The 16,630-nt window shown below is 40.1% G+C and overlaps 1 protein-coding gene across 4 annotated transcripts in view; it reads left to right on the top strand.

Moving 5' to 3' along the window:
* Window positions 1-1,555: 1,555 nt before the first annotated feature.
* thrb (thyroid hormone receptor beta) overlaps window positions 1,556-16,630 on the top strand; it is a 106,658-nt gene continuing 91,583 nt past the window's right edge. Inside the window, exon 1 of one of the 4 annotated variants that reach the window (XM_034600705.1) lies at window positions 1,556-2,065. The gene's annotated coding sequence lies outside the window, so the exon portion shown is untranslated. Of the gene's footprint in view, window positions 2,066-2,411; window positions 2,544-16,630 lie in introns of those variants that run through there. The other 3 variants (XM_034600703.1, XM_034600706.1, XM_034600704.1) reach the window with 3 other exon arrangements.

The raw sequence follows: 16,630 nt of genomic DNA, 5'->3' as shown, positions 1-16,630 counted from the left end.
CAACGTCAGTGACATTGTCGATCAACAGCGCACTCACGACAAAGACAACAAGAACTGACTATCCATTTCTGTGTTCTGCATACTGAGTCGAGCTTCACCGAACTTTGAATAAACAGATGAACAGCTCTTTGTGCAGCAGCGGTGGAGCAGCTTCAGGGTTCTGTAGACCGGGTCCTGCAGCCAGTCTTAACTTGTCGCTCAATTACTGCTGGTCACTTTTACAGTTTCAGAACGAAAGCTGCAACCAGTATTACCACAGACCAAGCCCATTCCGAAGAGGCAGGTTTACAACGGGCACTGCACTCTTGCTATTTTGAAAATAAGGTTTTGCAAATTACTGTGGTGTTTTTGGTTTAATGGGAACAGGGGTGACAGGTGTGTTTACAGTACAAAAAAAGGGAAGAAATTTGCATATCCTCCCGGGTGCCGTGTTACATCATGGCATATTGTAACTGAATCTATCTCGCTTTATAAATGAAGGGGGGGGCAACAGTTTCACAGGGAGGGTCTCACATGCACTAACATGACCACAGGCCCACTACCAAAACAAAGAACAGAGATTAGACTACAACACACTGGGGAAGTGTGACTTCACTCTCTACTCAGGACGCCAATACTCGGCTACATCTTTAAATAGAAAATAGTTGTTCCACCTGGATGACACCTACCACAACTAAAACTCTCACTCTCTGCCACCTCCTTTGTATTACGTAGCACTTTTCTAGTCTTGACCACTCAATCTATTAGCAGATCTTTTTTTTCTATGAGGGGCAATTCAGGGTTCAGCATCTTGCCCAAGGACAACTTGGATCGAACTTCCGACCTTCTGGTAGGAGGACGACCGCTCTACCCCTCAGCCACAGCAACACCTGTTGCTCTCTGCCCATAAAACACGTCATTATTTACAAACACATTATATACTATATAGACATATATACATAAATACATACATACTTACATTCATACGTAGTGATGATTTATTTGTTGATTAGTATAAAATACAAAATGTAAATGCCTCTGCTTATTAACATCATTGTCCCTTAGCAGGTAAGAAACAAGAAAATAATGAAAAATTGTGCAGACAGATACAGTACAATTAACAAACACAAAGACCAGTAAACGAATACACAAATAGAGCAAAGAACAAAACACATGAAATTTGAGCCCAATTAAAAGTGATCACAGCTTCCCACTGGTTTAAATGTGTGTGTGTGTGTGTGTGTGTGGGGGGGGGGGGGGGCTTATATATACACATACATGCGATGATTAAATACATTAAACTAAAATAAATAATATAGTGTGCTAATAATACTTTTATAATAATTTATAGCATATTAGCTCCAGCTCCCCCCTGCGACCCTCAAAGAACAAGTGATATAGATCATGGATCGATTAGCAATATTATTACCAATTTTATTATTATTGGTAAATATTGTAATATTTTAATTATCATCGTTGTTATTATTGCATTGTTGTTGTAGCATTTATATTACCATCATTACTATTGATCGTTTAAATAAATCCTGTAATGCTGCTTTGTCGAACACACGCCGCAGGTTGGAGCCGTGTGTTTCCTGCCTTGTTGGCATGTCGGCCTCCTGTCATGGAGACAGACGGAGAGAAGTTGAGAGTTTGTAATTGGGGCGAGGCTCATTTTGCTCGGTTCCTGCCCGCGATCCGGCCCTCTGATTCCCCGTAGCGAACAGTCGGAGCGCTGCAAGTTACTGTGGCGCTTTTTTAAACGTTTCTTTTCGGCTCCATGTTGAAGTTTTTTTGTTTTTTTTTTTGCCTCCACAGCACAGACTCTCACCGCCGCACACTCTGATCACACTCACACACACACACACACGCCCGCACACACACACACACACACACAGTACACACACAGACACACGCGTCGTCCTCGCCTGATTTGCACTAGCGCGGGTCATTCCAGGTTAAACCCTGGCGCTGTGTCCCGTTCAGTTTAGCCGTCGGAGATCAACACTGGTTCCAGCTGAGGAGGAATGCACCGACACCGGGACTTGAGATAATCTTCGGACCCCAGCTTCGTCTTGCATATGCGGTAGGTTTCATATTTTGGGGCATTTTCTGACAACAGTGTGGCCAATGACAGCCTCACGCAACCGGGCACTTGACAGAGCAGCAGCTCGGTGGGCGTACGTTACGCTCCCGGAGCTAAACGCTCATAGCAGGGGTTGACGCTTTGAACACAGACACTAATATGTTCTAATGTCAGATGGAGGGAATCGGTGTTCGCCGAACTGCGTTTCAAAATGTGCGCATTTCAGCGCTGCCCTGCCAACCGGCACACGGTGCGCACACGGGTGAACATGACTTGGAGCTTTCCAGAACCGATCGAATCTTAATGACAGTTCGGGGTGTAATTTGTCCGCCGTGCAGCGCGTTACCACCGGAATATTTGAACTTTGCAACTGGTTAACGCGGCTCCTGTACGCCCACGGTGGTGTATTCTGTCTATATGAGATAAACAGGAAAGGAGGGAAAATTATGAGAAAAGTTTCCCTTTTAGTTCATCTCTGGTACGTTTGATTAACGCCGAATTGAACAACGGGTCGTGGGAATTTAGAAACTTATTTGCAAATTGTTGTTTGTGGTTGTTAAATTCAAGAAAAGGCGTGGGGCGAATTAAATTGACTGGTATTTCGCTCGAGGTTCTGCGCGTGCCAGTGAACAGCACGTTCCCGGACTAGCGGTTTCTTGTTTTGCTGTGAATGAAGACTTGAGGGACTTCCATGGACCCGAGTTCCAGTTCCCCTCACAGTGTGGAGCCCTGGGCCATGTTAGCAGCTTAATGCTCGCCTGGCAGCGTGGGGCTGACTTTTACTTCTGTGTCAGGCGTATTTCATCTCACTGATGTAACTCTTGCTTTCGCTTTGGCAACACGAACTTCCCATCTCGCATGCAGAGGAAGCTGCAGGGATCTTGGCGATTTGAAAGGTTTGGACCCGTGCACATTCACAGCTCTGTCACCGACACTGAACAAACACGAGAGTGAGTTTCCAGCGCAAGCCTCGTTTTGACCAAACATGAGCCATTAACCCCGGATAGACATGTTTGCCAGTGCAAAGTTGGCTGTAGGCGTGTTTACAAATATCTCTAAACTGTCCTTCTTGCCCCGCCGTAGTTTGTAGGGCCGATAGGTGACATGTTGTTGTCATGATGGTTACCGTATTAACACGATGCCTTCCCGAGGCTGCCAGGAAATACAAGCGTGTGCGATTAAGCAAGTGTCCGCGGGAAGCTGTTCCTGTCTGGGTGTCGAGATGTGACGTTCAGGGCAGCATCATACTAGGACACCAGCCGGTCTTACTAGTAATACTGATGAGATTCACAAGAGAACACTGTCAATATCGGCGCCAAAAATAGACACAGGATTAGAAATATAAACACAGTAAAACGATTTTTTATCACAGCAACAGACGTTCAGACGTTTGTTGTCATCTGTTTCTGATCGCATTGGGAGGTAATTAAATTACAACCTGTCAATCAAGCATCATTTAAATCACAGAACAAATATCTTTGATAATGCCAATATGACTAACGTTGCAGAGCTGTACATGATTTATTTATTGTATTCAGGGAAATAAAAAACTAGGCCGCTATATTAAAAAGGTACTTTGATGCATAATAGGTAGTGGTATTTTTCTTTACAAATCCGAAGCAATAGCATGCATCACAAGTTATACATCATTCAAACAGGAAGACTTCAAGGAGCTACTGAAGGCAGAATCACTGTTCATCTGAGAGTATTTCAAGTGGCCACATCTTGGCCATTTACAGGTTAATACATTTGGACCTCCTAGTATGGGTTTACATGCTGTAATGCTCAAAGACACATCGTTTCTCTCACACTGCAGCAGTGTTTTTTTCTTCCTAAAAGCCAGCTCTGCTCGAATGGTCAGCTCGTCTACCGCTAAGACTGCGTGTGTCGGAAATATCACACCCCATACCAAGAGGTGTCCCGGTCACCTGTGAACACAGCTGTAGCCGTGGAAAAAATGGCCTCTGTTCTGCTGAAACAATTCAAGCCAAACAAGCTGGTAGGCACGTGTGTTGCATACATAGAAAAGCTGACACATTAAAGGAAATGTTAAAACCAGAAAAGCATAATGTGTCACTTGCCTGTTTGTCACTGGTTTGTGGGAGCTTGTATGGACAGCATACTCTTATACAGCAGGCTCATGGTTTGCAGTAGTGTAGTTGTGTCATACTGCAAGTTGCAAACAGTTATTTTTTTAAATGATGGCACTGTTGAAAAGAATTAAAGACACATAAAGCAAACTGCATTGAATGTTCAGTTAATTTACTACTTTCTGGTGTGTGATGCGTTGTAACTTGTTTCAAGTCTGTACGGACGCCCCAGCCCTAGGGTGACAGTTGTCAATTCAATACAACAAGCCCTGACACACACACACACACACACACACACACACACACACACACAACACACACACAGCACGCGCACACGTGTAATCCAAGTGTCTGCAAGCCCCGACATTCATATTCGACTGGAAAACTGTGTAATTTACACCAAGTTTTAAACCTAAATGTCCTCTGATTTCTTCCTAAGAGGTTCTTTCAGGGATCGTTGGAAATGCTAAAGTCCGCTAGCTTATCCACTTCTGGTGTTTTTTTATAGGATTACAAGACGGTATAAATTACCTTGTATTGAGTCGAATAGTCGGGGCTTACGGACACTTGGATGACACCACACGAGCAGTACAGAGGCATGTTATGTGTTTTTTCTGTTGTTTTTTTATGTCTGAAGATAAGTCCCTAATATCTTCAGTTGTATTGGATTCACCCACCCATCCATAGGCATAGGGGTGAGTAGATAATGAGTGAATTATCATTTTTGGGTGAACTATTCCATTAACCTTGACCCAAACCTAAACCAAACTTGACCTTAAAGCATGTCTTTATCTTAAAATGTAATGATTTACCTCATAGGGAATGGCTTTTTGGGGCCATAAGGAAGAAAAGTCCCTATAATGTGACTGTAAATAGATGTAGGTCCCCACAACATGACTAATACCTGGACCACAAGCACACATACAGTGAGGAGTGGTGAGCTCAGCCTCGATCAAGGCATCTTTAATCAATGACTACTGTGCAAATGAAACATGTGGTTTATCCTCTACAACTCGGCCTTTGTGACGCCGTCACATTATCACATGGAACTGATTCACCTCAGTTCACCATGTTGTTCTTTACGCCTTTTCACACATTTACAACACCACAGATTTGAAACAGTAACAATTAACCAAATCTGTATGCTCCTTAAATAGCAGGCGTAAGTTTGAAACTACTGGTGTTCCTTTTAAAAGGTGAAACATCATTCGATCTAAAGCATTGTGTTTTTCCTTTGACATAATTTATAACCCATGCATGCACATCTTGTCTGCTCCACAAGTAGTTTGAGGGCAGTAAATATAAAAGGCCTGACACTCTTCATTATAAACACTCACGCCCTCACTCGTTTGTTTTTATTACACTCATTATGCAGAACTACCTTATTTATATATGTGTTACTTAAATCTATTAGTTACTTGGTTTAAAGTCAAGACAAATTTATTTATAACAATCGATTTAATGTTGTTGTGGATCAAGAGGTTTTTAATTGGGCCAATGTGGCTGAGGCGATTACTGAAAAAATAATTTATTTATTAAGAGTATCTTCATTTATATATTGTAATTTAGATATTTCAAGCCACATTTTTTATATATGGAACTTTCATCCATTTCTTGAATCTTGGAATATCAGACATATCGGCTTCCCATCCATGCACACCTCCTATATGTGGAGTTTATTTTTCTTTCGTCTTTCCTTTCCTCTCCTCCTCTCCTTGCCTGCTCCCTCCTCACTGAGCTCTATCTTCCATCACTAATCCACGTTCTCTCTCTTTCTCTATGCAGGTAAACAAACAGATGATAATAACATGAGTGGTTGGTTATTTTTTACTGACAGTTCATTCGTCTCCAGTGCTTCAACAGGCTGACTGCACCTGTTCAAATGTGACTCAGACCGGCTTCGTGGGTTTACTGTGGGAAGTCTCTCCTGGTGTGAGAGATCAGTACCAGCGTGTTGCCGCAGCCTCAGAGAAGTGTTATAGGTAGTCATCTTACTTAAGTCAGCCATAATGGACATAGTGTAGTATTTACTGGAGGGGAAGAGAGATGGATAAGAGCTAAGCTAACCCAACTTGGACATATGAGTGTCTTCATCTTCCCAACTAAACACCTGTTTGGGCGAGTCACCAAGCCGTTGGTTTTGATAATTGATTGATTGGATTGATTTTCCCTTTGCCCTGGCAAGAACTGGTACCAGCAGAAACCCTGATAAGATACTAGCAGTGTGCTGCCACACACACTCTGACTCTCTTAGCTGATAGCAACAACTCCTAAAATTCGATTGATGCAATGTCGCCCGGCGCTGTGCCTTATTTACTCCAACAACAACAACACCAGGTTGGCATCGGTCCTGTATCCTGCATCTCGCCAACGAGTGAAATATGCTCCAGTATTTACTGTTGTTCGTGTTCTTACTCAGTCACTTTCTCGCCACACTGAGAATGGTGAGCTAGTTGTCTCTTATAGCTAGCTACTAGCTCTGGCTGTTGGTGTGTGATGTATGCAGTAAAACAGGTTGCAATGTTCCAGCAGCAAATGTGGCAATGACGCGTATCAAGTTTGTGTATCAGCAAAATTATTTTGAAGCGGTTATTTTAGGGTATCATGGTGTGGCTTTAATTACCCAGACATTTGGAGGACTAATTAAGCATAAATAGGTATGGCATGTTCTCCATATACACTCTATCTTAACTTAACACAGCACTTTTAATTGAGCTGCCCCAGGACTCCACTGTAGTTATTTCATGTGTTGAGAGAGATTTGCAGCCAATGCAGCTGCACTGTGGCACGTCCCTCTCCATAGCTAATGTACAAAATATTGTAGGAAACCATCAAGGCTGCTTTTTAAGCTTTACATCTTTCACCACACTCTATCTACTCTGCTTCTTTCATTTTAAGTCAAGTGTGCTCCGCAGTGCTGCTTTCCTTGAATTACATTATAGAAGAGTGGATCTTTGTGGGTTTCTGACTGATGGTTGGACAAAGGGAGAAATGTGAAAATGAAAACTTTGGCTGTAGAATATGTTGATGAAAGTTTTTTGAGTGTTTTTGAGTGTTTTTTGAGTGTCTCTCACACAATATAATACATATTTTATAGACCAATTGATTAATTGAGAAAATAACCAGTAGATTAATCAGTAATGAAAATAGTTGTTGGTTAGCACAAGGAAACAGAGCATAAACATTTATTAAATGCATAAAATCTGAGTATTGGTAGAATCAAAGGAGTGTGGAATCAGAAAAAAACAAACAAATGATAGGTAATAGATAATTTGTCTGAACAATAAATTGAATAAAAATAATTGAGTGAAAATGTTTGACTGTTATCTTTAAAATATAACAGTCAGTATGTAATCAAATTATCTAAACTGTGGCTAAGTTTAGATAACTAAGTTTAGATAACTTAGTTTAGCTACTTTTTATGTGTCACAGGGTATGCACACAGAAAGTGTTTCCGTTGCATTTTTCAGTCGTCTGTCCTACATCATCATAAACCTATAAATTAGATCTAAAGTTTATTTTCCTCCTGAAAGTCTATTTTTCTGTGTAAGTGTGTAACCACAGTGGTTATGTGTTGGGCTTTGGGGCATTCCACAATGCAGGTGACCTTCCTGGACGCCTCCTATGTAGACACAGGCAGAGTGCTGGAGCTGCTGATCTCTGCTGCTCATGCTATGCCTCAAGTGTATTGTGCACGACCAATAATGCACCATGTTGGACTAAGGGGCTAAGCAGTAAACTTGGGTTCGTCCCATTGGTTTAAAATAACCCAGGGTATGATACAGGTGGAGTGAAGGAAACCGAGCTGGACCAAGAGAAGATTATTTAATGACAATATGAAATGATTTTGGTCAGTTACCTTCTGATTGTCTTCACTTTCTGGGAAACTGTAATAGTGTAACGGTGGAATGTTGCGATTACATCACGTTGTTAAGCCACTACTCCAAATGGTGCTGTGGCTTATGAGGCCGTTGTAATTTAGTTTGGCAAGTGTGTGTTTGCTTGCAAGTACAGGCGGACATGCTTGTCGCTGTACAGGGCTCACCTATTGTTCTTGTTACATTCCGAAGGTAATGATGTCTGGTATGAATTTATCTCTTCTTGCCAAAACAGAATGAGGTTTTGTGGTAGCTTTACTGGTCACCATGGATCAGTTCGGTTCAACAAATCAATTCTAAAGGCTGCAATGTTGGTTTTGTGGTTTAAGGTGATACAGAGGTGTAAGAGGACATAGTAACAGAAGGATTGATAGCATGGCTTCATCACAATAGAGCTACAGGTATTGATAATTTGATGAATCTGCAGTTGCCAATACATTTTCTGTGGATCAATTAATTGATTGATCAGCTCTACACCTAATACAAGAGTATATGAGAAAACTGAGTATTTTGTAGCTGTGTTAGCTGGGTTTGATTTAGCTTTAGTCTAGGTTTTAATGATACATTTTTTTAATTTAAATTTTGTTACACTGATGCAGCATTATGAGGATTTAGCTGCCACCATCTTTGTGCACAGTTAACATGGTTACAGGTGTCACTGCCATGCAGTAGTACAAACTGACTCACCTCAGTTAATCCAGTCAGCATATCCAAACTAATCTAATTTAGTGCAGTTGTTCCTTCTAACCTAGCATCACTGCAGTTACCTGTGCTGTTCACAGCAGAGCCACGAGTCATTCAGAGGCTGGATTCACTCACTCGTTAGCTAAAATACTAAAACACTGTTAATTTCCTAGGGTGAGAGAGGAGACAATAACCTGGGATAACATCACACAGTATAGTTAACTTCTATTGCACAATTTAGGTCAAGGGTGGGGAATCTTTTACCCAGTAAACATTTTATAATGTCCCTCAAGGGCCATACTAGAATATTGAAGACATACATCACATTGGGCGGCTGTGGCTTAGGGGTAGAGCAGTTGTCCTCCAACCAGAAGGTCTGCAGTTTGATCCCAGTCTTCACCATCTTGCCCAAGGACATGCTGAACCCAGAATTACCCCTCATAGAAGTAAAAAGTGCTGCTAATAGATGCACTGTATGGATGTGTGTGTGAACGGGTGAATGTCAAACTGTACTGTAAAGCGCTCAAGGTCATCAAGACTAGAAAAGCGCTATATAAATACAAACCATTTACCATTAACTCCTCTAATGAGTTGCTTGTCAGCGATGATGATGTTGGGTAAATTGTGAATGGACTGCTTTTATACATTCGTACATCATGCAGCACTTTTTCTATCACACATTATTCACATACTGACGTTTTGGCGGGCGGCTTGGAGGAGCCAGGGATCAAACCACCGACTTCAGTTAGGTACCAAAACCTGGTGCCAATCAGGCAAACGGCCGATACCTACTGGAACAAATCACAATGCAGATTTAGGTGCCTCGTTGCAGTGCCTGAGCTACATAAACATCAACACACATAAAGAGCTAACACTACATGGCTTTGTCACCATGTAACGTTAGCCTACAGTTAGCAAGAAACTACCACAAACTCTAGTCAACAGTGGCTTTATTTTACATAAAAGGATTCCAACACTTGTCTTTGTGTATTTAAGTTAAGCATACTTTAAACTGTAAATAGTTAATTTGTGAAATTTAAACTTCCAATTTATATTAGCAATTGAAAAAAAGGCATTTTTATTGTTGAGTCTCATTTGTTGTTTTTTTAAGAGAAAAGTATCGGTTGTGGCACGTTTAAGCACAACTGTTAAAAAGTATCTATTTAGCACTGGTATTGCAAAAAGATCAAAATGATACCCAACCCTACCACCAACCCTCGGGTTAGTGTATGACCTGCACACAAGGAGTCCTTCTCCTGTTTCCCATGGAATTCCAATGTTCTGTCTTACGTTCACAAGTTTTTCTATTGTCACAGAAATGGTCATATCACAAAGCCCTAATGTGTCTCAATAAACAGTGCATAGCCATTCCATTCCAGGGTGCCCATGCCCATTGTTTATATATACTGTATACCTTTGACCAAGATATGTACTGATCTATGCATTGGGGACATTGTTTCTGTTTCGCATCAAATATAAATAGCTATAAGCTGTAATGATAGATACTGTATGTCCGAATTTTATTTTTGTATCTTACATCGCTGCACAATTGTCTTATTAGGCAGCGGCAGTTTGCATACTGATATGATGCTTGGAGGTAGTGCTAACATGAAGTACTTATTAATCAGTTTATAATCCTCGCCAAGGGGCTTTGACAAACGGACAGGTATACTGCAAATATGATGTGATGTGAAGAGATAAAGGTAGCTCAGTAACAACCTTTCTACAAGTCTAAACACTGTGCTCTTTGTTGTACCTGATACATTTACTGTATGTTCAAGACACCGACACACATGGACCACACACACACACACACACACACACACACACACACACACACACACACACACACACACACACACACACACACAGGGTCATGTCTATAGCTGGGGATTTCTCTGTCACTGTGACTCATTTGATTTTGTTTGAAATGCTACCTCATAATATTGCTTTAAAAAATGTTTTTGAAATACAAACCTTTACACTTTGAGCACATTATGGCCTGAGGATGTATAATTTACTCATCTGAACTTCAAACTGAAACCTCACTCCTGTGACTTCACATTGAACTGATAACTTTGTTGGATCCCTGTATTTCACTGTGATTATGTAGTTGTTGTTGTGTTAGTGTCAGTCTGATGCTTATGCTAACCCTCTTCGCCTGCTGCCACATCCTCTGCAGTTACGAGAAGTTTGACGAGTGAAGCAGTTTGTTTCCGAACAGCTGTGGCTATGTGTTCCAATAACTGTACTGAAGTGTGTGTGTGGTAGCGTTTGGTGCTGTCTGTCCAAAGGCTGTTATTAATCTGGGAAGGCTACTTTTCCACTGAACACTCTCTTTATTTTTTTTTCAAAGATATGTTATATGACCTCATCTCCTTTTGATAATTAATGTAATTACTAATGTAATATTTTTTCACTTCCCCTGAAACTGTTCGAAGGCCCCATGCAGAGTCCCGCCTCCCACTGTGAAGATTTAAAAGAGATTAAAGATAGATTAAATAGGCAGATAGGTTATATGAAATATGGCCGACATTCGGACATGACTTTCAATAATGATACTAAACTACAGGAAAAATAACACAAAATACAATATCTTCGATAACAAATAGTTGAGATGACATTTTTTTGTTATGTCACTATGTGATATAATGTCTGTTGGACTGTTTAATTTTACACTTCTTATTCTCAAATGCATATTACAAATTCTGAGTCACATTTATAAGAAACAAAGTATGTTAACATCATATTGGCAGTAAGGTTTAATATAACTTGAAATATCCTCATTATTAAGATGACATTGAGAGGCGCCCCTCTACCCTTATTAGACAGATCATTGTAGTTTCAGACAGGGAGTGGTGAGGGAGAGAGGAGGATGACATGAAACAAAGGTCACCAGCTAGAATCAAAACAGGTTGTGATCAGCTTACACTATATGCCGCATAACTGCTTGTTGTGATTTGCTGCAGGTTGTTGTGCTACATTAACTCTCGGTGCATATAGTTGATGTCATTATGATAAGGACATTGGTACAGAAGTTTCCTAGCAACTAAGATCTTTACTAGATGAGATATTGTTTAAGTTTTAATGCTGTGACCTTTTGTAAAGTGTAATTATGAAATTAGCTAGTAGATAACTCACACAAACTATTTGTACAGTATAGTACTTTTTGTACTATATAAATATATATACCTACTCAGCTGACGTCCGCTGACCTGCTACAATTTCATTATGAACTGAGAGTATATTTACACTTCTCATACATTGATTTATTTGTGGCAACAGTTACAATATTAACATTGACCACCACATATTGATTTTCTATATATATATCTTTTTTTTTTTTAGTGAATTTTTTATTTCATAGTCGAGCTACCTGGAGCATACTGAATCTCCTGGCTCCACTCTGCCCTTTCTTTCTTCCTCTCTCACACACACACACACACACACACACACACACACACACACACACACACACACACACACACACACACACACACACACACTCTCTCTCTCACACTGCCAATGGACCCATCCTTACAGTCAGGATTGATAAAACAACCTAATTTGGTGCGAAGAGAAACAACGCATGTCTGTATTTGCATAATGCATATAGAGCAGGGAAGCGAGATCTGATCATGAGTGGTCACAGGAGAATTATTATAATGTCAGGTGTGAACACTGGTGACCAACACTTGTGATCAGATCACTTGAGACGGATGTTAGGACTGAACAAGGCCCTACTGAGCCAGAACTCTTGACAAACTGTGGCGGGTGTTGTGATGTGTTGTGTTGGCTGTACATACTGTACTCTGCAGCTGTCAGAAACAACTGCTTACATGCCATTCAGATAAGAGTATGGAGATCAGACTTTTTACAGCATGAAAACAAGGGCCTTGTGTCCATCAGCAATCAAAGCGTCGGATGTCAAATAATTGACTTTTATTGGCGAGGGTGCAGGGTTTCATTCACCTACAGTCATCATTGTTGCTTTACAAGCCACATCACATTGTTATGTGAGGTGTATCTTGTATTGTTTGGACCACAGGTTCTTTAAACGTTATGTATAAGCTATCTTCATGTTGCTTGTTAGAGGTGTGATGTTCAACAAAGGAAAATTTGAGCTTCAGCCATAATACATACAGTAACTTGGCTTAATACAACAGTTCTAGAAAGGTTAACCACAATAATGTAATGCATGATAAACTGTGTCCGCCGGCCATGTGTCATATATTCTTTCTTTCGCACTCCACAAACAACTTTCTCAGGTTTTTATTTAGTTAGAAACACTTCTGCCCACATGTGCTCAGAAATAATGACTTCTTGGCACAGAAAGCTCATTAAGCAAACACAAAACAGCATCATAAAAGTTCACTAATACTGCATATGCTTGTCGGTTTGCAGTCAAAAAGGCAAGCACCTTGACATCACGCAGCTTACACTGTGAAACTTTTTGAGAGACTTTATTTCTTTAGTTAGAGTCAATCAACAGTCAGTCTACATTGTCAATGGTTGGCTGACAGGTACTGATGCTACATACCCACTACCTTTTCAACGTTCTACAACACCTCCAATTTGATTATAGTTACTGAGATTCTAAAATAAAAGCACAGAACGAACACATCATGGAGTCTTCTAGTTGAACTAAATGACATGAAGTTCTTTCTACAAAGGAAATCAAACATCATTCCAAAACGTTGTCGAGACGTTGTGACACGTGTTGCACTTGCAGGTTGCTTTGCTTTCACCCTCTGTCCAGTTGATCCAAGTGTGGACACTGTGCTGCTCTTCCATCATGTCTGGTTCTGTGCTTCTAATGTTGTGGCTCATTATTTTGCTGTCGGATGAACCTCTGACCAGTACGAGCTTTTAGACAAACAGGTTGTACTTATTGTTCTACTTGCGACTGAGCAAGGCTTACAAGGTTGCTATTGGTCCGCTGTTAGTAGCAATGTTTCCACTTCTTCAGTGTTGTGGAGTCTCACAGTGCCCACATTTTGTAGGTCATTGAGAGATGGCTTGATTCATTCCAAAGGGTAATTGCAGTTATGCATAAACTGCACGCACACAAAAGACATAGAAGAAGAAACAAATGAAATTACAAAGCTAAACTACAGTGTACATGTAAACTGAATAATACTAAGTAAAAATAGAATGGAGTTTCTCAAAATGAGAATAAGGGATAATAAAAGGTTCTAAAATCTTGCAGAAAACTAAATTCAGTGTAAAGACACCAATTCATTAATTTGCTAATATGGTCCTTTATGCTACAGGGTTTTGAAAAGCTCAATACATCAATCAATACATCGACTCATTAATATTGTAATTATCAGACTTTCATCTCAAATTCAGCTGAATGTGCAGGAGTTAACATTCCAGCTGTCATAAAAGATAATTAGTTCATGAAAGAAAGATATAGTGTATGGTTCAGTTATGATTTAAAGCGAAACACCAAAGAGTTGAATGTGCAATGACTTTTATTTAGAACCTTCAGTTTTGGGAACATATTTTAATGACTGGAATTCAACCACAACTATCCTTACCTGTCCTTTCCTGTAACCAAAGTCTTTGATGTTGTAGCCCTGCAAAAGTGAGTGTGAATCCTGCTGCTGTGTCCTTGAGCTAGTCACTGAACCTTTCTACTATGATAAAGGGCCTCAGTTGCTGATGATATAAAAAGTAAAAAATGACTAAGCCTCATAAAGTTTTTTACAACCCATAATTTTTTCCCCACATAGTTGTTCAGTTAAAATTGGTCAAGCAACATTTTTATGCCATAAATCAGAACCCTAAAATATGGGAGCTGGTTTAGAAAGTAGCAGTAAAATACAGTACAGTAGAATATATATCTTTTTTTAAGATTCAAGCTTGAAGTTTTCTTGACTTGCTTTCAAAAGAGTTGTATATTTATTTCTGAGCAGATTCCTTGCTGATAATTTGAAGTTTTGTTAGACTTGATGTGGATTGTTAGTTCACTGTGTATTTCGGGTCTCTGAATGATTTGTTTTTGTAGAGTTTAGTTCAAAGTTTGGTTGGGTCATTCAAGGACGCTCAGATTTGAAGCTGCTCCAGCTTTGGCTTGGCGTGGTGCCTTGGCCACTCGTGCTCTTCCTGTCTGAGGTTGTGTGCACTCTGCAGCAGGGTTCTTCTACCATCTCCCTGTGGCTCCATATACTGTACAGTGCCCTCTAATGTTGCACTGTATACCGTTACTAGAAAGGTATCGCGATACCCAGCCGTTAAAAATGTTACAATACCTGATTTTATTAATATCAGTACTTTATGAATGACGCCTGCTGCTCTGCATAACGGCTGCGTTTCGCGGTTGTCCGTTGTTCACACCGGCTGCAGTTCAGCCTCGGTTCTGCAGCGGAGCTTCTACCACCAGCGCTATGTCTTTACATAGGGTTTACCTTGAAAATGACCATGGATGTGTGAGTGAGTGTGTGAGTAAGAGAGAGACAGAACTAGAGAGAGAGAGCCTATCACCTGAAGTTTCTTTACGTTAACTTTTAATATAACTACAGCCTATCAGAGGTTTCTAGTATAACTACAGTATTTCCTTGTTTAAAAGTAGTCCTGTGTACTCAAATAAATACCAGTACTATACAGTATGAAGCCGTGCATCTTCCGCTCCTGCAAATATTTCACAATAAAACTACTTTAAAAACAAATGAATGGATTCTGTGCACAGAAAAGCTGGAGTGCTTTTATTTTGAAAAGGGTATCCTACAGTAATTCATGTTAGCAACATATTCGACAGATAAACACTGAAACTGTGCTGAAAGATAATTATCTGTATTCTGCTCTGAACTGCGAGCGGAACACGGAAAGCAACGTGCCGTATATTTCCTGTATTTGCAATGCTTTGAACCTGCAGTGCCTCCTTTTAGTACAAGCTGTCACATGTACATCTATAATAAGATGTTACGTTATTAAAGTTAACAAGTTATGATTCAAGATTCAAGAGTTTATTGTTATATGCACAACGATTACATTAAGCAGTCGTTTGCAATGAAATGCTTGGGTCACAGGCTGATCTTGGTCTTTACAGTAATCTCAATTACATATACCCTAACCCTATAAAATGAAGGCTACTCATGCATTGTCAAAAACTCACCTACATGCATGAATACAAACAAATAAGAAAACACTTAACAGATAAACTACAATTTTATTGAGCATGGTTAATGAACATAAATTACATTGTAAGTCTGGCAATTCATGATGAGGAAGCTCAAACCCAGGATTAGCCTTCACACAACTGGTAGAGTCACAAACTAATTAAACCCTCTGCTATGACAAATTTATCACCATAATTTTTCGTACCCATTTTTTTTAAACTACAGAAGTAACTACTGAACTGACTTGCTCTCCCTGTCTGTGAGAACCATCCCCACAAAATGAACCGCTATCACCCTGCTCCACAGCAAGAAAGGTGTTCTCCAGATGTAGGGCTTCCAGTTGCAGCCAGGGTGTCGTGGTTGGTCTTCAGGCCAAAATGTATTGTGTAATAGGTTTAATAATCTTTTTGCACATGCTGAATCATTTAAAGGACTGGTCCACTTGAGGGAGATGGATGGGGACGGACATTGTTGCTCTAATAATTTTTTACGCATACAATGGCTGAAATGGCTCTATAAATTGGATGGGCTTTTTAGTTACATGAAGAACATTAAGCTAAGACTAGCATTAATGTTCTATGGCCATGAATAGCGGAAACTAATATTAGATAAGAGCAAGCCTTAGGTTGTTGAAGCTTCACTAATCAATGTTTTTATCATGAGTCAAATAGCTATGAGTAATGTGAACTGTGGCACTCACACTGACAAAGCCAGAGAGAATTATTAACCCAATTCTCAGATCTCTTCAGCCCTATTGAGCATTGTAGCTTCTTTTGGCTCATTGATTTG

This window comes from Hippoglossus hippoglossus, chromosome 11, assembly GCF_009819705.1.
Source record: "Hippoglossus hippoglossus isolate fHipHip1 chromosome 11, fHipHip1.pri, whole genome shotgun sequence".
Lineage (NCBI taxonomy): Eukaryota > Metazoa > Chordata > Actinopteri > Pleuronectiformes > Pleuronectidae > Hippoglossus > Hippoglossus hippoglossus.
This window is presented reverse-complemented; position numbering and strand designations above follow the sequence as displayed.